The 22,981-nt window shown below is 36.6% G+C and overlaps 1 pseudogene; it reads left to right on the forward strand.

Annotated features, from left to right (window-relative positions):
- The first annotated feature begins 652 nt into the window (after positions 1-652).
- The window catches only part of LOC149575565 (leucoanthocyanidin dioxygenase-like), a 38,374-nt pseudogene continuing 16,045 nt past the window's right edge, over positions 653-22,981 (forward strand).

A 22,981-nucleotide genomic window follows, 5' to 3' on the forward strand; every position in this document is an offset into this window, starting at 1 on the left:
TCATGGGAGAGATTGTTGGGATATGAAGCCCAACAGTCATATGACTTTTCATTTTCCCTCTAGACTCTTCATATTTGTAGAGCTTTATATAATGGTTGTGTGCAACCCATGTAATGTGTTGATTAATTAATATAAATAATATCTTTCTAAAGTGTGGACATAACCAAGCTTTGCCAAATGTGTTCTTATATATCTGTCTTCTTTGTACGTGTTTGACTCCATTTCTTTGCTCGTGAAATATTTGTAGAAATTCAAACATTATATTTTTCCATGAGTACTAAAGTTATGTAAAAATATAAACATAATATCCACTATTCCGATTGAGAAATAGAATGGCACTACCAAGCTAAATGCTTAAAGCCTCTATCTGCACACCTCAATGTGGAAGCAATCCTTGGATAATGGAGAAGCAAGATAGCTTACCAAGAGTTCAGTTGCTAGCAGAAAATGGAATCCAAGTTGTTCCTCTCCAATATCTAAGATCTAATCTTGAGGCATCCAAGCCATGCAACACACACATTCCTATCATTGATTTGCAAGGAGCCCAACAACATTTCAACAAGAAACCATTGCAATAATCTCAACAGCTGCACAAAACTAGGGTTTCTTTCAAATCATCAATCATAGAATCCCACTCTCTCTCATCTCTTGCATGAAATCCATGGGCAAGACCTTTGATCTTCCTTTGCAAGAAAAGGAAGTATACAAAACAGAACAATCTGGAAAACCTGGCTATGGAAGTAAACTAGGGTATTCCCTAGATGCCAAATTGGATTGGGGAGAATTTTATTGGAACATTGCTTGGCCGACTGAAAGAAGGGATATATCCAAATGGCCCCAAAAGCCTTCTCATTTTACATACATAGTTTTCTTCTCTTCAAATTATCATTTTCTTTCATGGGTGTTAGCTTATGTGTAATAAATTCTTATGGTATATAGTTCTTAAAAATAAGAAGCATAAAATTTGATAGTTTTGATATATTTACAGGGAGGTTATGGATGAATACTCAAGAGAGATATACAAATTTTGGGAAGTTTTGTTACAGGTGTTGAGTAGAGGGTTGGGATTGTTAGAAACAGTAAAAACCCCACGCTAGTCAAATCCACATCAACTTCTATTATAACCACATTGCAAATTTCCTTGGTAACAGATAGGAACGTCCTCTATGAAACTAGGTCATACAACATTATCCATGAACAGATAGGAATGTTGTCCATGAAACTAGGTCATACAAAATGATCCACTTATCCTCTAGAAACATCTTTTATTAATTCCTTCATATCATAGGCTCTCTACATATAGAGGCCATTGCATACATTTGTAAGAAATTGGTTCAGTGAATAGAATATGCTTCTCTATTCAGTGTTTTTTTTTTATATAGTTGTGTACTAATTTTTTGTATTTAAAATTTTATCATGGTATCAGAGCCTAGTTTAGCTAGGTTCAGCTGGAGATTCATCTAGAAGTTCAGCTAGAAATATTGCTAGAGGGTTTTGCTACAAAAAAATATATTTCTAGAAATGGTTTGTTTGCAGGGCTAATATTTTTTTGGTGTGATATTTGGTTGGAGGGCTATTATGCTACCGGAGTATTGCTAGATTTGTTTGAAAGTTGATTTTTTTTGCTAAAATGGGTTCTTCAAATGAAGTTTTTCTTATCTTTGATGGAAGTGGTTTTGCAGATTGGAAGATTGTAGTCAAGAATGATCTAAGAGAGAAGGCTTTATGGAGGATAGTAAATAAAGAAATTGGGGAACCTCAAAAAAATGATAGAGAAAAGGAGTTATGAAAATGCAAGTTGGAGCAAGCTAGAGGTATTATTGGTAAAGCTTTGAGCCCCAATCTAAATAGAAGATTTGTTGATATTGATAACCTAATAGAGCTATGGGAGACTTTAGAAAAAGATTATAAAGATGCAAACATTGCTAGCATGTTTAGTATAGATGAAAAATTGATGAATTTAGATCCATCTGATTTTGAAAATATGTCTAATTACTTCAATGAAGTTACCTTTTTAAATGCTCAACTAAAAAAAATAGGTGCTGAATATGCAAAAAGGGATTTTTAGTTGATTGCAATGGTTGAAAGTAAGCTGCCCTAGGTAAGTGCACAAAGTTGTGGTGCCAAAAGGGGGGTATAAGTGGACACCTTTTTCCTGAAATCTACAAATTTTGAACTTCAACAAGAATTTGAAGCTCAAAATTTTCAGATATGACAAAAACAAAAGTCGTAGTCTTTTGAATCTAGTTTCTAAACTACTAATTTTTTTTCAAAATGGTTTAGTTTTATGTCCTCAAAAAAGGGGACCACAAAAAGTGGTACTATTTATTCCAAAAAAACATAACACAGTACAAAGTGTGGCCCCCCTAAAATTTTAATTTTTTTTTTGGAATTCTTTAATCACTTTGGTCAAAAGTTAATTAACACTATGTAGTTTATCCCAGATTTTTCGAATAATTTTATAATGTTTTTTATTTTTTTTTTAATGAATTTTTTAACTAGACACATCCCAAAAACATGAAATATTTGTGTGCTCCCCCTAGAAATAATTGAAAACTAATCTAAAATCAAAACTTTTTTTTTTCAAAGTGTGTAGAATGGAGTCTAGTTTCTAAAAAATTAAGTTATTACAAAATTCGATAAACGAGATAAAATCTATAGCCCAATTAGTACGTGGTGGGTTTTGACAAAAAATGAACATACATTCAAAAGAAATTATAGATGAAAGGCTTGAAATAGTTCAAATTAAAAATAAATTATATGGTTAGATAGCTAACACAAAGACCTATAATGCTATGTAACCTGATCTTATTGATACCCAACCACGAGAAATCTTGAAGGGGAGCACAGAAGAAAAAAAATCATTTTTTGTATGTTTGCTGGAAAACAAGTCTCAAGCTTGTTCATCCAATCCAAACCTTTGGGTTGGATATCCAAGGAAAAACCAAGCTTTAGGTTTGGGTTTAATTAAGATTTAAATAGCGCGTGTGGCCTATAGCACGCACACACTATTTAAACCTTAGTTCTAAATAGCACATGCACGCTATAGTGCGCACACACTATAGTGTGCATGCACTATTAAGATCTAAGTTGCAAAAGAGAACTAAGTGGGGGAGGGGATAGGGGAATGGCTATGTGTGTGCATGAAAGAGATAAAGAGAAAGTAGGGGATAGGAGAGGGGAGAGGGTATAGGATGGGAGAGAGAAAGTGAGAAAGAGAGGGGTGGCAAAGAGAGTATAGGATGAGAGAGAGAGAGTAGGGGTGGCAAAGAGAGGAAGTGTGAGAGAGAGTAGGGGTGGAAAAGAGAGAGTGTGGGATGGGGGAAAGAGATTTAAAGTAGGGGATGGGAGAGAGAGGAAGTGTGAGAGAGAGTATAGGTTGGGAGAGAGAGATTAAGAGTAGGGGATGGGGGAGAGAGAGAGTAGGTGATGGGAGATGGAGTGGGAGAGGAAGAACTTGAGAGAGAGGAGGATGGGATTGCATGTGTGTGAAAGAGAGAGAGTATGGAATGGGAGAGGGGGAAGATAAAGTAGCTCAAGAGAGAGTAGGGGATGGAAGAGAGAGTACATGATAGGAGAGGGAGTGGGAGAGGGGGAGAGAGGGGGAATAGAAATGTGTATGAGAGAGAGAGAGAGAGAGAGAGAGAGAGAGAGAGAGAGTAGGGGATAGGAGAGAGTGTGAAAATTTAAGAGAGACTAGAGGGTAGTAGAGAGAGAGAGAGAGAGAGAGTGGAGAGGGAGAGAGTGAGAGAGAGAGAGAGAGTAGGCAGTGGGAGAGGGAGAGAAAGTGAGAGAAAAAGTAGGGGATGGAAGAGGAGAGAGGGGGGATGGGTGTGTGTGTGTGAAAGAGAGAGAGTCAAAAATGAGAGAGGGGAGAGAGAGATAGAGAGAGTAGGAAATAGTAGAGGGATAGGAGAGAGAGGGAGAGAGTGAGAGAGAGAGAAAGATAGTAGGCAGTGGGAGAGGGAGTGGGAGGGAGAGAGAGGTGGAATGGAAGCATTTAAGAGAGATAGAGTAGGGGATGGGAGAGAGTAGGCAGTGGGACAAGGACTGTGAGAGAGAGAGGGGGGAGGAATGGGAATGTATATTTATTTATAAGAGAGATAGAGTAAAGGATGGGAGAGAGTGTGAGAGTTTCAGAGAAAGTAGTAGGGAATGGGAGAGAGAGTGAGAGTAAGGGATGAGAGAGAGAGAGAGAGAGAGAGAGAGAGAGAGAGAGAGAGAGTAGAGAGGAAGAAAGAGAACTTGAGAGAGATAGATAGTAGGCGGTAGGAGAGGGAGTGGGAGAGGGAGAGGGAGAGGGAGAGAAATAGGGGGGATGGGAGTGCGTGTGATAGATGTAGAGAGTAGGGGATGGGAGAGAAGAAGAAGAGTGGGGCGATAAGAGTGTGTGTATCTATGAAAGTGAGAGAGTAGGGAATGGGAGAGAGTGTGAAAGTGTGAAAGTAGGGGGTGGCAGAGAGAGAGAGTACAATTATGGGGGAGAGAAAGTAGGTGGTGGGAGAGGAAAAGAGAGAGGGGGGATGGGAGTGTGTTTGTAAGAGAGTGTGAGAGTGTGAGAGTAAGGGGTGATAGAGAGAGAGAGTACGATGATGGGGGAGAGAAAGTAGATGGTGGGAGAGGGAAAGAGAGAGGGGGGATGGGGGTGTATGTGTAAGAGAGATAGAGTAGGGGATGGGAGAGAGTGAGAGAGTAGGGGATGGGGGAGAGTGTGAGAGTGTGAGAGAGTAGGGGATGGGAGACGAGAGAGAGAGTAGGGGATGGGGGAGAGAAAGTAGGTGGTGGGAGAGAGAGTGGGAGAGGCAGAGAGAGCTTTTACAAGATGGGAGAGAGAGAGAGTAGAGAGGGAGAGAGAGATAGTAGGTAGTAGTAGTGTGAGTGTGAGAGAGTAGGGGGTGGTAGAGAGAGTATGACGATGGGGGAGAGAAAGTAGGTGGTGGGAGAGGGAGAGAGAGGGGGAATGGGAATGTGTGTAAGAGAGACAAAGTAGGGGATGGGAGAGAAGAGAGAGAGTAGGGGATGGGGGAGAGAAATTAGGTGGTAGGAGAGGGAGAGGGAGAGAGATAGGGGGGATAAGAGTGTGTGTGAGAGATCTAAAGAGCCAGAGATGGGAGAGGAGAGGGGGTGAGAGAGGTAGAGAGTGTAGGTGGTGGGAGAGGGAGAGTGAGAGAGAGTAAAGGATGGGAGAGAGTAGTAAGAGAGAGAGGGAGGGGATGGGAGAGAGAGTAGGGAGGATGGGGAGTGATGTGTTTTGAGATAGTGTGTACGCACTATCTCAAATCACCAAAAAATGGTAGAAAACCAACCTTGGGGCCCATTTCATCCATTTTTAACTTTTGGTCTATTATGCTCTCTGTTATTCTAATAGAAAACACGGGTTTCAACATAGCAAACACTATTTCAACACTTTTGGAAGCTAGCAAACACCAAATTCAATCATTGGATATGTGATTTGAAGAATTTTTGAATATTCCTTTAATAGAAAAGGTTAGTGCAATCCATTTTAAATATTGTTTGTCGATATATAGATAAAAATTTGATTATAATTTGATATGTTATCTAATATATAGTGAATTCATTGAAAATTGTATGTTTGAATGAAATGTTATTTCGAAATGGTTAGAAATTTGACAATTCGTTTGATATATATTTTGTATTCATTCAAATAATTATAATTTTTATATGTAATTGAATACTTTGTAATTTACACGTTTTAAGTAATTCGGATGTTTGAATAATTTGACATGTAGAAATCATCATCATGCTAAGGAAGAAACCAAAGATTCAAACAAATGCAGATAGGGAGAGAGATTTGACAATTAAAAGAGATAAAATGAAATTACTATGTGAACAAAGAAAATTGCAAAGCAATGATGAAGAATTTACTTTCAAAGAGAATCAAGAACCACCAGTACAAAGAAACAAGGAGGAAGAATTAGAAAGACAAAGAGAATGAATAAGATTGTTACGCTCAAGAAGACAATTGAATTGTGAAGCTACACCATCCTCCAATGTTGGAGTCATATCATCCGCTACACCATTTTTGAATGTTGGAGTCATATCATCCGCTATACCATCTTCCAGTGTTGAAGTCATATCATCCTCTCATGTTTAAGAGACACTGCTTTATAGATCCGACAATATACACACTCCATCATGTCATGTTGAAAGCACAACATCAACACATCAAGTAGGTGATATTCCATCTTTTACATCTTATTTCCAAGGCACATCATCTTTGGTTCAAGGTACTCAATACACTCAACCTTATATTGATGTTCAAAATGTTGAGAGAATTGAAGAGATTAGAACACCTTCTAGAATTCATTTTAGAAAACCAAAATATTTGATTGATATTGATACTAACATTTTGAAATCAATGCCTGACAAGATTAGCAAGCGTACTTGTCAAAGAAAAGTTAATCATATGTGGAGATTAGTTTTTGAAGAATTAAATATTACAGGTCAATGCCAATTATTTGTTGAAATAATGAGAAATTTGAAATTTAGGCCTATCATGAAGATTATTGGGCTAAGAATGATGGATGATTCAAATGAAATAAATATTGTAAAGAATCTAATGAGTGCTTATGACAAAGTGGGTTCTAAATCATGCACCAAAGATAGTAATATCACGACGAGTACTCACATCGACAATAGTAAGTAGCCAAATGAAGAAAGCTCGACTTATGAGAAAGACAAGCAAAACATTAAAAATTGGTAGAGGTACCTTAAGGAGAGTCATGCTAAGGTGTGAGAGATTAGAAGATCCAACAAAAAATGAGTTATGAACATTTAGCGGTAGACTACCGCGAAAGGATAAAGAAATTAGTAAAGCCTTGAAATCATTGATCAAAGATTTTTGGAAAAATAACACACATGTTTCTCCTAATCAAAGAGATGTTGTAAGAAGGAGGATTGGTAGCCGAAATCGCGAGCCACATGCGAAACATTTTTTGGACTCAACTCAAACACAATTTTTTGGAAAATTTATTGGTATGTATCCTCAAATTCGAATAAGTTAGATTTTTTGAGATGGGTAAACCTTTTTATGTGAAAATAAATCACACATGCACAACTTGTTGTTGTAGGATACATATTGAATTTTCTAACCATTTTGATGTTTTTAGGCACATATGCGTAGTTTTGCATTCTTAGTTTGTTTTGCAGGATTGTGACATAAAAGAGCCACCAAGATCTTCAAGGGAATTCATATCCAACATTTTATGTGAAATAGGGGATGACCAACAATTTTACAAGACATCATGCTTGGATGGTACGTGCTTATTTTGTGATTCTTTGCAACTTTTATTAACTTGTCAACATATGGATAGTACACATGCAATTGGAAATGAAATAGTAGATTACAAAAAATTCAAGACAGTGACATATGCTCTAAAAGATGGGAAACATGGTAAAAGATATGATCTAGTCATTGAAAAGATTCCACTGTATGAGTTCATGAAGATTTTTCGTGAAAAGATTATTTACGAGTATGCAAGGCATACCCATAGAGCTCGATGGTTGGATTTGCAATTCAAGTTGTGCAAGGATACGTTTCCATTGGATACAATTGTTTCAGTTGTAGATTTTGCAGAGAACTACACACTACAACCACAAAATGAGGTGCAAGAAAAGTATTATACATCTCAACAAGTTTCCATATTTGTTCACATAACATTCATGCATTCACCTACAAGTACAGAGGATGACATGAAGATTTTGAGGGAGTACCATTTTTACATCAGTGATGATCGATCACATTCTACGGAGTTTGTACATGGTTGTTTTCAACTATTTTATGGAGATTTGGCTAACAGGGGCATATCATATCGTCAACACATTATTTGGTTAGACAATTGTGCATCTCAATTCAAGAATGCATGGATGTTCTATTGGTTGAGTAGGATGCACAGGTTGTGTAGAATTCAATATATGTGAAATTTCACAGAGGCTGGTCATGGTAAGGGAGAGCACGATGGTGCAAGCGCATGCATTAAAAGAGCCTTGGCTCATGAAGAACTAAAGTACAAAGATGGAGCAATATTGATAGATGCAAAATCCATCATCCACTGGTGTAACACTACAATGGGTCCAAGTAAGGAAGGTGAGTCTACAGTTCGTAGATTTTTTTGGTTGATAGATAATACTAACATTGCACCATATCAGGATTGTTGAACACTAACAAAATCTAGTGAGTTACACTCTTTTAGAAGCTCTGATGCAGGTTCATGGAGTATCCACACACGAAAAATGGCATGCTATTGCCCATCATGTGCAGAGGAAAATTGGGATGACTGTGAGTCAACTGAATGGGTGGACAAATGGGATATACGAGTGTTGGACCCAACTGACACCTATCGTCCCCCACAAGCACTGGAAATGGTAGAGATGGATTCATCTATTGACTTTGACCGCTTGTCAAATCTAATGCAACTTGGTAATATATATATATCTTTGTAATTTTAATATGTAACTTTATAACTTTTACCCAAGTATTTTCTGAATTAATGACCGCATTTTGTACATTTGTCACTGCAGGCCATGTTTTTGCTATTATTGCACCTGAAGACAATGAAGAAGGTACAAATTATTATTTGTGTCATTGTGTTCAAGCCAAACAAAAATTGGATCACTCAATTATAGATGGTGAAGGTTTAGAGTACCATGTCGGTGCAGTGGTTGTAATAGGCACATGGCTTAGACGATATCCTATGAAGAATCCTAACTTGTGGTTATTCAAGGATTGGCAAACAGAGAGGAAGATTCTTCATTATTCAAACCTTGTTGTTGCATCAAATGTTCACTTGATAAAATATGGTGGAAAACCACATAATAAGATTCTTTGGAAAGTTCGCAAGTCAGACTATGAGGCAATACTTGAGACATTAAAATGTCAAGCAGATCTAGTTGGCTCATTAGATTGAATTGGGAGAGAGAGAAAAAGTGATCAATTGGATCCAAATACAATGTTACAACCTCTTCCCCAAGACTATCACATGACTAAGGTGGACCGTATTGTTATGATGTGTAAGTGATGAGATTTAGTTTTGATTTGTTTAGAATCTAGATACATTATTTGAATTTATATTAGATTCTTTAATAGGACCCATTTTTTTAATCTTATCTTAGATTTTTTACCGTGCTAATTCTTCATTTGTAGGTCACCAAAGAAGAGGGCTAATAAAGTTGATGCACAAGTGATAAAGGGTGAGATTCCAAAATCATTTGCGAAATGGTATTATCAATTCACATCCTCAATAGTTATTAGTGTTCTTTGTTCAAGTAACATTGTATGCTAATCATCTTATGCCTGGAATTGTAGAGGTTAAAGTATGTCAATACTAAGGTTTGTAGCATCAATACTAAGGTTTTTAGCATCAATTGGTCACACTAAGTATAGTAGTTGTATCATGAATCCTTCTGAACCAATATGACTAAGATTCTCGGAAGAAGACTAAACCATATCATCTGTCTACTCCCTCTTTATATAAGAGTTTTTCAAACAATGAGAATGAAACATTGATTATTACTCCCCCCTCAATGTAAAATTCTCATTGATTGCATTTTGTAAAGTTTTAAGTCACTATCAACCTCTATATCATTGTATTCTTCTTATCATCAAATTACACAACAATGAGAATATGAATGATGACTTCTTCACATGAACCTGACAATTATAAATGCTACACCTTAATAAATGTTTGGGCTTGGTCTTTACCATTTGATCTTATAATACAATAGATTGGCTTCATTTGTATTTGGAATTATTTATTATGTTTGTTCCAAAAGTCATTCTTCATTTGCCAATATGAAAATGTGACTATCATGAAAGGCATAGTCTTATGATTTGTAATTTGTATAATGGTATAAAATCTTGGTTGTGGGTTTGAATCCATACAACCTATGATGAGTGGATAGTGTCATGCAAAACACCCTTCATCTCTTTTTCTATTTCAAACACATTCAACCATAATTACCACCATTACCACTACCAAGGGATGAAGTCTTGTAGGCTTATAGGTAAAATTCTGATTGGTAGCATGATCTCCTTAACAAGGTCATCACCAACATTGGTGATCTTGCTACGAGGTGGACTAGTATCACTGCCCAATGCAATACTCTCCTTCTAGTTGAGAACATATTTGACCCATTCTCCTAATTGCTTCCCTCCCCAAATTTTCCATTGCCCTCATGACCCTCCTTCTCATGCATTTATTCTATTTATTCTTCTACCTCCTCCTCCGCTTGGCCATTTTGCAACACCATCTGGATGGAACTCTAGCCTTCCTCAAAACCATTATACATGACCTCTCCTTCTTCAAGATATTCTATAAAAAGTTCCTCAACCCTTGAACCTTTCAAAAACCCAATCTCAATGGAAGGCTTCTAGACCAAAGGAACTAGTAGATCCGGTTCTTTAAGAGAAAGAGACAACAAATCCAATTTCCTAGTGACTAGATGGAAAATTGGGGAAATCATTTCAATTAGTTGTAAATCGAAAGGAATTATAAGGAAACTATATCAATATAATAAGTAACTTAGTAATTATATCAATATAATTTAATTGATAAGAAAATGAATTTATTACTCTAACATATAGTACATTATTTTGCACACAAATGTGTTAAATTTGATGCTTAACAGATTTACATACATGTGTAATAAATAATAAGTGTTGTAGCTTTGGGATCAACATTATAAAATGAAGGATGTCATACTACATTCACAAAGGTACCAAAATGTTTTATTTGATATGGAGACAAAAGAAAATGTGTATTCTTCATAATTGCATTTGAGTCTCGTGTATTATCATTTTCAGCTATTGACATCAAAGATTCCTTTACATCTTCATCATTGTATTGATCAATGAGTCCTTATTGCACTCACTAGTTCTAAGCCAATGACTAAGGTATGAAAGAGTTTACATTAAAATTTCATTAGTACTGAAATTCAATATAAAATTCATAGGCACAATCGAGTGATAACTTTGATGGTTTTTGTAGGGTCTTATTACTCCTGACCATCAGTGTATCCCTGAGGTGTATATACAGAGGAATTATCAGCTAGCTGTAAGAAAATATTAAGTTTTATGTGTAAATATATATATATTTTTAATATAAAATAGTTAATTATTCGCATATAATTTTGATTGTAACATGTCGAGTTATAGAAGATTCTAGATGAATGGACTAGTGAGCATGTTAGTAAGACCTCGTTATATACACCATCTCCCACTTGTTGGCAATTAAAGACAATTAGGGATTTATTTTTTTCCCCTAGTTGGAAAGAGTATATATCTAATGATGTACATTTTACACCTATATGGCATTATTGGACATATGTTTTGTATAATTTTTTCTATGCATGTCATTTTTTACATATATTTCATGTATGACATTATTAGACATATGCTTATGATATTTCAAATTATTGATAAATGAATTATATGATATTGTTAGACCTTATGCAATCAACTTTGATTTTTTGTTATCCCATTGGTTTGATGCTTGTATTACTAGATTATATGATTGGATGCTAAGATTTGATGATTGTGAATTTTAAGATATAATATTTTGGAAAATCAAGAAATTTCATAATGCATATTACCTTAGACCCATATAAATTTTTTTATATTTAAAGATCAATAGTTATCCATAGCTTAGAAAGTTTAGCACCTTTATGTTGATTGAATTCTTTGTTGAAATTTGTGACTATGGCTACATGAATGGTTTGAAAATATGATTTTATCACATGTTCTAGATGTTTTTTCATGTGAATGGTTTTATGCCACTTTAATTTTATGCCTATAAAACACTATATACAATGATGCTTCTTGTTAGCTTCAATAAGACCCTATCTTGCCCAACATGCTCAAACCTCAATAATGATGTTTTTTTGGTTCATAGTTTGAATACCCATGTTTGTAGAGTTTGATTCTATTAGTTTGATTTTATTAATAGCCCCATGATATATTTTTAAATATTCCACATGTTTGGTTTTATATTCAATCAATCAACATATTTTCCTTTTAATTCTTCCACATTTCGCATATCCATCTAACAATGAACTTATGATACTCCCATCAAGAAGTGCATGATTGCATGGTTTTATGGTGGATGCCCTCTCTTTTTTAAATTCCAATTTTATTCATCTACATGAGTAAGGGAGATCAATTCCATTTCTTTCAATTGTATTTAAAGGTCATTAAATTTTTTTCAAACAATGTGATTAAATAAATATTATTCAGCATTTACCTCTATCATCAAGGTTGATTCATTCCTCCAAAATTGAAAGCCAAACTTAACATAGAAAAGTAAAGTAAGCCTCAACTATATTCTCATTAAACACTGTGAATTCAAATATCTTTAACAGGGCATATCTCAGAGCTCGTGCGAGATATGGATGAGGTTCTAGTTCCTACAGGACTGTGTTGCAGAGACCTACAATAAACTCACTCACTTTTTGGAGATAGCATTCCATTTTCATTCTACAATGCCATCTCGAGTGATGTTGAAACTTGCAATGTTGGCTAGTACAAAGTTGCCAACTGCCAAATCTCTTTCATCTTTTATCGTGGGATCAAACTGTCTACTCCATTAACTCTGAGTGGCTGGGTAAACCATATCCCCAACCTCGTCCTATCCCCTTTAGTGCTTGAACGTTCTCAGGCACGCTGAACCAGAATGTCCCTACGAGTTACTAAATGCCACAGGGCTATAATCTTTGACGGGTTATATCTCGGAGCTCGTGTGAGATATGGATGAGATTCTAATTCCTATAGGACTATGTTGTAGAGACCTACAGTAACCTCTCTCACTTTTTGGATATCACATTCCATTTTCATTCTACAATGCCATCTCGGGTGATGCTGAAACTTGCAGTGTTGGCCAGTACAAAGTTGCCAACTGCCAAATCTCTCTCATCTTTTGTCGTGGGATCAAACTGTCTACTCCATTAGCTTTGGGTGGCTAGGTAAACCCTATCCTCAACCTTGTCCTATCTGCTTCAGTGCTCAAACATTCTCAGGCACGCCGAACTGGAATGTCCCCAAGGGTCACTAAATGCTAGAGGGCTACGATCTTTGACGGGGCATATCTTGGCTCTCGTGCAAAGTATGGATGCGATTCTAGCTCCTACAAAACTATGTTGTGGAGACCTACAATAACCTCTCTCACTTTTTGGAGATCACAAACTGTTTTCATTTTACAACACCATCTCGAGTGATGTTGAAACTTGCAATGTTGGCTAGTACAAAGTTGCCAACTACCAAATCTATCTCATCTTTCATCGTGGGATCAAACTGTCTACTCCATTAGCTCTGGGTGGCTAGGTAAACCCTATCCCCAACCTTTTATTTTCCTCTTCAGTGCTCAAAGATTCTCAGGAATGCTAAACCAGAACGTCCCTAAGGGTCACTAAATGCCACAGGGCTACAATCTTTTACGGGGCATATCTCGGAGCTTGTGTGAGATATAGATGAGATTCCAATTCCTACAGGACCATGTTGCAGAGACCTACAATAACCTCTCTCACTTTTTGGAGATCACATTTCATTTTCATTCTACAATGCCATCTCGGGTGATGCTGAAACTTACAGTGTTGGCCAGTACAAAGTTGCCAACTGCCAAATCTCTCTCATCTTTCGTCATGGGATCAAAATGTCTGCTCCATTAGCTTCGAGTGGCTGGGTAAACCCTATCCCCAACCTCATCCTATCCCCTTCAATGCTTGAATGTTATCGGACACATCGAACCAGAATGTCCCTAAGGGTCACTAAATGCCATAGGGATGCAATCTTTGACGGGGCATATCTTGGAGCTCGTGCAAAGTATGGATGCAATTCAAGCTCTTAAAAAACCATGTTGTGGAGACCTACAATAACATCTCTCACTTTTTGGAGATCACACACTGTTTTCATTTTACGACACCATCTTGGGTGATGCTGAAACTTGCATTGTTGGCCAGTACAAAGTTGCCAACTGGAAAATCTCTCTCATCTTTCATCGTGGGATCAAAATATCTGCTCCATTAGCTCCAAGTGGCCGAGTAAACCCTATCCCCAACCTCATCTTGTCCCCTTCAGTGCTCAAACATTCTTAGGCATGCTGAACCAAAATGTCCCTAAGGGTCACTAAATGCCATAGGGCTGCAATCTTTGATGGGGCATATCTCAAAGCTCGTGCGAGATATGGATGAGATTCCAATTCCTACAGGACCATGTTGCAGAGACCTACAACAACCTCTCTTTCTTTTTGAAGATCACATTTTATTTTCATTCTACAATGCCATCTCGGGTGATGCTGAAACTTGCAGTGTGTGATGGAAGGATCTTAATTATATTGTTGGAAAGCGTATCTAGGATGTCATTTTTGGAAAGACAAATCATGTAACTTGGTAAATGTTTCATAAGTTAATGAAATTTCTTACTACCAGATTATGTAAACGTAGGATTATACGATCTCCAAGAGTTTGGTTATGTTCTTTAGCGCACCTTGGACGCAAGGTAGTATGTAGCTTCTACTCTCTCTTTTTGAGTAATGTTAGTCACTTTGTATATGCAAATTGGTTTTCAATTGGGTATGTTATTTTCAACGTCAATGGTGATGAAGGATTAGCTTGAGTCAACTTGTAACTATCTAGCCACCAGATTTTCTATGATTCCATCAAATCTGGGTTTTGTTCGTATTTATTTATTTATTTTTAGTTGTTGTGCTCTTGACCTTTGAGGCTTTGAATTTAAACTTGTGCACTTTCGTTTTTGAAATTTTATGTTCTTGAGGTGGCTAGGAGGTATGCTCTATGTTGCTAGTTATGTGTTGTGAGGGAGTAGATTGTGAAGAACATACCATTCTCCTTTTTGTAATACACTATTTATTATATTTTAATTAAAATCACTTCTAAATCCTATCTTCCACTTGGACCCATTCCTCTTTTGGCAATCCCTGAGATTGCCAATTCTTATTAATTTGAGTAGAGACAAGATGAACCAGATTAATACAGTGACCTATAGATCGAAGGAGGATGGTTAAGAAATGGTCTACCGAAGATCAGCCAAGGATAAGGATAGCATAGTAAGAAAATGATTATTTATCTAGTGGATATAAGTCTTTTATATAACAAACCATTTATATGCATAGTAAAAGAACTGAATATAGATTTGAGACATATTGATGACCTGCAGTCTAATCATCTTCACAAGTATGCAACTTTTGTTTCACTGTTTCATGCGGGTTTATTGAACTTTCTTTATGAGGTCATTTACAGATGGGATATTCAAAGGTTGAGTTCCTATGGGCTGTCAATACTTCGACTATGGTGACATATGATGAGGTTGTCGCATTAATTGGTCACATTCCTAATATTAACACACAACTGAATTGGGACCAACTATTCCTCATAGGTTTACACCAATAAACATATTTTAATGGAGATGCTCTATACATGTGATGCTCATAGTAATCTATCTTTTAAGAAAATCATCACTACTTACATGTGATGCTCTATACGGCCTATTATGTGGTGACCATTCCAAATATAAATTGTTCACCATTTCATATGAAACTAAACTATCATTTCTTCCCATATTATTGGTTTTTCTTCCCCTTCCTCTATTTTCATTTCCTCTACCACCTTCTTGTCTCTCTTTCTTCCTATTGACCATATCTTATGCACTTATAGCCAATTGGAAACTATCTCTAAGCGTCTTAGGAAAAATCAAGGTAATCACATTTTGCAAGTTTTATATGAGCCCATTAAGATACCTTCAACATTTTCATCTTTATGCTCTAATCCACCTCTTATGCTCAACTTGTGAAATTCCTCTATGTAGGTCATCAAACCCATCTCCTTTTCTTTCAAGTTATTCCTTATCCTCTATTTTTGGATTGTATTATTTGATGGAAGAGGCAGATCCTTCACCATTTGGTCATGTTTCTTCCACCCTTACAAAACCTTTTTTCCATTACACTACTCCACCATGTCAATGTTGTCCCTCTTAGCTATGTTTTATATAGCTTTACCTTATTTTACTTCACTTATATCTCCATAATTATAATAGTTCTCTTGGGAATCTATCAACTGCAAAACCTCTTCACTATCTATCTTGCCATGATAGATATGGAAATCAGTTATTGTCTTTCTTCTACCACATTGAAATATCTTCAACAACCTTATCATCCTTCTTTCTTCAAGATCTAAGTCCCCTCCATCCTCTCCATGAGGATTCTCAAGTGCTTAAGCATCACTTTCTTGTTCTTCATGCACATCCATCGTAGGAATCCTTTCCAAAGCTTCCAAGATTTCCAAGATGGTTGCATTTTACTTGCTTACTTGTCTCACTTCTCTTTACCTTATTGCATCTTAGTCTCTTTTTTTCCTCAACTCTCTATCCATTATTTTGGTAGCTTATATCAGCTCTTGTATCTCCTTCTATATATATTTTTTGGAGGCATCTTCTCAATATAACAATCTACAACACAAGTAACTAATTTTGCACCCCTCAATAGATCTACTAGATTTGATACCAATTATTTGAGGAGTCAAACTAGATCCCCAAGAAGTAATAAACATTTAGCAAATGACTTGTTTCAATAATAGATTCAAACCATTAAACTAAATACCTACCCTTCTCCACAAGGGTCCCTCCAAATGTTCAAATTGGGTTACCAAACCACATTTTGCAAAATATCCTTCTTATGAGGAGCATTCAATCCTCTAATATTCTATGATATGATATTCCTTTATAACTTTTGTTACAACTCTCCTAGATGGTGAATTGTCTCCCATTTACTATATCAACTTTACTTGCCAATTCTCTTATTTCTTTATTATTCTTCCTATCCAAACAATAATTCTTACATTCTACATTAGGTTTGTACTTTATCTTAGTAACCATGTTAAAAAAGGGGCTCGTAGTTGACAACTTCTTCTTCCTACTATTGACTTCTACCCATTGGCTTTGAGCTTTGTTGGTGCAGGAGCACCTAGGAAATATGCCAAGTTTCCTAAATCATTTTTGGCTTGTAGTGGTCTTGGCCAAACTGCATGAATAAGGGCTATGTGATAAAGCCCCAAGTGTGTGAGTTGTGTTTTTAAATAGGTTTTTGTTGTGTTTGAGTTCCCAAGTTGCTTCTAGGTTGGCAAAATTGCTTAAATTGCTTGTTAGAGCCTAGAATGGTCAAACATTGACCAAGACCCCAGGAGGATGGGAAAGATGGAAAAAATGTTAAAATTTGTAATTACATGGAAATAGGTTCATTTAACCATGTTTGAGGTCATGGAGCCATTAAATGCACAATAGTGCAAAAGTTGCACTTGGCAACTTTGCAAGTTTGCAAAGTTGCTTGACAACATTAACAAAAAGTGGTAAAACTTTATAAGGGCTTCAAGAATCAGTTGGAAACCTATTAGATCTGTTGATTTCATGTGGGTAAGAGGTATTTAAGACCAATCCATGTCAGTTTGAGGGTTGGCACAGGATTTTGTACGAATTTTGGCATTGGAATGAAGAGCAAACTAAGCATTTTGATGATAATTTTATGATTTCACCCTTCATCCACACCTTTAATGGATTGACAGGGTTGCTATTTTCATGTGGTTTGATAGTGTATGAAATGTAGATGCTTTTGTAAAGATTAAGAGTTTTTTTGATTAGTTTCTTTACTAGTTTGAAAAATCTTTTTAAAGTTGCCAATTTGCTGGTCTGTACAAAGCAATCAGCAAAGAAACCTCTATAACTTGAATTCCAAAGGTGGAACAATGATGGCCTTTTGGAATCAAGTAATAGATTTTATAAACAATGCAAATATGTATTTTGGTCTTGTTTTGTAGAGGTTTGTTTTTTTTCCCAAGAGGCCCTAGGCAAGTTTGCATACCCGGCTAGACAATGAAATCAACAAATAAGTGTTTGAAAGGAGCATAGAAATCTAGTCCTAGGTGAGTTTGCATACCCTCCTTTCTAGCCCCTTTACCCTAGGGCTTTCTAGAAATCTTACTTTGCAATGTCTCTAGAATCCCAAAATGGTTCAAACACCTTCACTTTGGTTATATTAGATGACTTCTAATGTAAAATGAAACTCTTCTTTAGAGAAAACACTAAATCCACCTTTGGAGCAATCAATTTTGACTACCCAAACTTGTCTCCCACACATGGGAATGAGGTTTTAAACTCATTTAGACTCTCAAAACCAAATGAAACCTCCCTTTGGATCCTTTACATGACTTGATTAAGCCCATTTTGGCTTATATTGCCAATGTTGGCAATTTTACAAAATATTGCACTTTTAGTGCCTTTTACATCTTTTAGAGGCTTCAATAGCCTTATTACATTATTTAATATCTTTATAGGTCTTTTCTATCCACCACTAACCTAAGATCAATATTTATGTAGAGGATAGGGTGACGGACCCAAGTAACAACCCAAAATGAGCAAATTTGTAACAATGTACCAAGTGACCCTTCTAGTTCCTGATGGGAAAATCCTACAAACAATCAACTCTAAGATGTTTTTAGGCTTTAATAGGTTTTTTATACCCTATCTAGCATGTTCCCATCAACACCTTTCAGTTTCCATACCCTCCAAGACAAAATGCATAATTCACCCAAATGTTGTCAATGCAACAATTGCAAAGTTGCATTAGCAACTTTTGCAACAATTTAGCAAATTTTAGGAAATAACCATAAAACTATCTATATTCCTATATTCCTTTGAGGTTTTACTATTTCCAAACCTTTTCTAAGTCATAGAATTGGAATCAAGTGAAAAATGTAAAAATTGCACTTTTTGTGCAAAGTTGCATTGTTGAAAGTTGTAAAAGTTGCTCAAATTTGCAACTTAGTGGAAAAAAGGTCATGGGATTGAACTATCTACTCCGTTAGCTCCGAGTGGCTAGGTAAACCCTATACTCAACTTTTTCCTATCCGCTTCAGTGCTCGAACATTCTCAGGCACGCCGAACCGGAATGTCCCCAAGGGTCACTAAATGCTAGAGAGCTGCAATCTTTGATGGGGCATATCTTGGAGCTCGTGCAAGGTATGGATGCAATTCCAGTTCCTACAGGACCATGTTGCAAAGACCTACAATAAACTCTCTCACTTTTTGGAGATCACATTCCATTTTCATTTTACAATGCCATCTCGGGTGATGCTGAAACTTGCAGTGTTGGCTAGTACAAAGTTGCCAACTACCAAATCTCTCTCACCTTTCATCATGGGATCGACCTGTTTGCTCCGAAAGCTTTGGGTGGCTGGATAAACCCTATCCTCAACCTCATCTTGCCCCCTTCAGTGCTTGAACATTCTCGGGCATGCCAAACCAAAATGTCCCCAAGGGTCACTAAATCTCATAGGGCTGTGATCTTTGATGAGGTATATCTCAGAGCTCGTATGAGGTATGGATGTAATTCTAGTTCCTACAGGACCATGTTGCAGAGACCTACAATAGCCTCTCTCACTTTTTGGAGATCACATTCCATTTTCATTGTACAATGCCATCTCGGGTGATGCTGAAACTTGCAGTGTTGGCTAGTACAAAGTTGCCAACTGCCAAATCTCTCTCACCTTTCATCATGGGATCAAACTATCTACTCTGTTAGCTCCAAGTAGCCGAGTAAACCCTATCCTTAACCTCATCCTACCCCATTCAACGCTCGAACATTCTCGGGCACGCCGAACCAAAATGTCCCCAAGGGTAACTAAATCCCATAGGGTTGCGATCTTTGATGGGGCATATCTCAGAGCTCGTGCGAGGTATGGATGTGATTCTAGTTCCTACAAGACCATGTTGCAGAGACCTACAATAACCTCTCTCACTTTTTGGAGATCACATTCTATTTTCATTTTACAATGCCATCTCGGGTGATGCTGAAACTTGCAGTGTTGGCTAGTATAAAGTTGCCAACTGTCAAATCTCTCTCACCTTTCGTCGTGGGATCGAACTATCTGCTCCATTAGCTTTGGGTGGTTGGTTAAACCAATTCCTCAACCTCATCCTACCCCCTTCAGCGCTCAAACATTCTCGGGTCACTAAATCCCATAGGGCTGGTATCTTTGACGGGGCATATCTCGGAGCTCGTGCGAGGTATGGATGCAATTCTAGTTCCTACAAGACCATGTTTTAGAGACCTACAATAATCTCCCTTACTTTTTGGATATCACATTCCATTTTCATTTTACAACGCCATCTTGGGTGATGCTGAAGCTTGCAGTGTTGGCTAGTACAAAGTCGCCAATTGCCAAATCTCTATCACCTTTCGTCGTGGGATCGAACTATCTACTCTGTTAGCTCCAAGTGGCTGGGTAAACCCTATCCTCAACCTTGTCCTATCCCCTTCAGCGCTCAAACATTCTCGGGCACACCGAACCAAAATGTCCCCAAGGGTCACTAAATCCCATAGGGCTGCAATCTTTGACGGGGCTTATCTCGGAGCTCGTACAAGGTATGGATGTGATTCCAATTCCTATAGGACCATGTTGCAGAGACCTACAATAACCTCTCTTTCTTTTTAGGGATCTCATTTTGTTCTTATTTTACAATGCCATCTTGGGTGATGTTGAAACTTGCAGTGTTGGCTAGTACAAAGTTGCCAACTGCCAAATCTCTCTCACCTTTCATCGTGGGATTGAACTGTCTGCTCCGTTAGCTCCGAGTGGCCAGGTAAACCCTATCCTCAACCTCATCCTATCCCCCTTAGCACTCAAACATTCTCAGGAACACAGAACCAAATGTCCCCAAGGATTACTAAATCCCATAGGGTTGCGATCTTTGACGGGGCATATCTCAGAGCTCGTGCGAGGTATGGATGCAATTCCAATTCCTAAAAGACCATGTTGCAAAGAACTATAATAACTTCTCTCACTTTTTGGAGATCACATTCCATTTTCATTTTACAACGCCATCTCGGGTGATGCTAAAACTTGCAGTGTTGGCTAGTACAAAGTTGCCAACAGCCAAATCTCTCTCACCTTTCATCGTGGGATCGAACTATCTACTCTGTTAGCTCCAAGTAGCTGGGTAAACCCTATCTAATCTTCATGTGAAGCTAATACATTCTAGATTCCATGACAAAAGGAGCAGACAACATTGGTTGAGTAGTGACAAGAAATCCAAGTGCCTAAACCACATATGCTTAAACTTAAAAAATGGTTTAATACCACTGGGACTCCCCTTAGATTCAATACATAGAGAAATGGAAAAATGATCTGAAGCAACCAAAGCGAGGATTTCTGAATTAATATTAATATTTGAAAGGAATCAATCATGAGAAATAAGAAACCTATCAAGTCTCTAGTAATTTGGAGAAATTCTTTTCCCTTATTGGTCCATGTTGTTAGTAAATAGATTTGTCCTCTGCAAAAACACCTTTACAATTGACTCTTGAATACCCAAAAGAAAGACAAACTCTGAAACTAACAATAGAGTCACTTGCAATTATCTTGTCAAGTGCTCTCTAAATTTTGAAATGAAGGTACAACTCCCTCCTTTTGATTTACAATAAATGATTTTCTAGTTATGCCTTTAACCTAGAAGGAAATGAAGGAATACTAACATCCATTTATCAACATGACTAAATATTAAAATAAGAAATAGATGGACAATTTTAACTTCCTCCCTTAGAACCTTTAAACTCCAAAATACGTTTCCAATATGCAACAAAGGAAAGCTAAACTTTCACATGCAATTAATATCCACAAGAACATGAATCACAGTAGAGTAAACAATAGTATCTACTCTAGAAAGTTTAACATAACATATAAAACTATGGAATTTTATATACTTTGCCACAACTTCAGAAAATATATTCAAAGTTTTAAAGCATAAAATACTTAGGCAAAAATAGTTCTGACTCAGTATTCTATGGAGAGATGAACCTTTCTGATACAAGATTTAAAAAAACTAAATTGTCTTCCCTTTCATTCAGAAGTGCAATCTCCTTCAAAATGGGAGGAACCCATTTACAATAGAATTTTCTATTTTTAAACAAATCCTACCCAAAGTCGTTTCTCAACTACCCTAACTTATTTTCTTTAAAATCTATTTTCAATCCCGTACAACTTTTCATAAAAAAACCCCCCTATTACAATAATAATTAATTCTTTAAAGAATTAATCATTTTTAAAATCTCTTTCCAATTTACCTTACCAAAACTAATTACAATAATAATAATTAATTCTTTTAAAAAAGAATTAATTATTTTAAATCATTCTTTTCCAAATATAATTCTTCTACTTTCACCCTCATATTATAATTAATTCGTTATAGAATTAATCATATGAGAAATTAGAGTAATGGTTTAATAATTAATGACTTTGCATTTAAATTGAATATATTTAATTCATTAAAGAATTAAATAAATAATATAAATGCAAAATAATTTGTAAATTTCATTTTCTAATTTCTCATGTTGTTGAGTTAAGCAGGGAAATATTTAGGGTTCCAAAACCCTAGCTGACATTGGCTCTTTCTGGGGGTTGCATTCTGTGTCGGGATGCAGAGAACTCCAGAATCTCTGGCTTTCACTTCAATGCTACAATCTAGTGTCTATCCTTTGGGCCATAGAGTCATCATTCCACTGTCTTCAAATTATCTCTGAAACCAATCATCTATCAACATTTTAACACCAATTTGTCCCCATCTACTTCATTCAACAAGATGTGCTTCAAAGAGTATTACGTGCATATCTGGAGTGACCGTCCACAACACAAACCAAAATTTGGGTCTCCCATAATCACAATAATGCTCACAACACTGTCTCACTTAGCTCCTCTATGTTTTATGACTTTTGGGCAGCTACTCACCATTGCTTCTCTATTTCAAGAAGTTTCATCCTTTTTGTTTGTGAAATGTCATGAAATTCTGAGCATGATGACACATTTGACCTTTGATATCCACCTATAACTCTTCAAAGAAGCTCAATAATTTGTACCCTAATCCCAAAGGGCCAATCTTTTGGAAGACTATGTCCATTGATGACAAAACATA

The sequence above is a fragment of the Cupressus sempervirens genome, chromosome 2, assembly GCF_028749045.1.
Source record: "Cupressus sempervirens isolate cs-2001-9-10 chromosome 2, ASM2874904v1, whole genome shotgun sequence".
In the NCBI taxonomy this organism is placed as follows: Eukaryota; Viridiplantae; Streptophyta; class Pinopsida; order Cupressales; family Cupressaceae; genus Cupressus; species Cupressus sempervirens.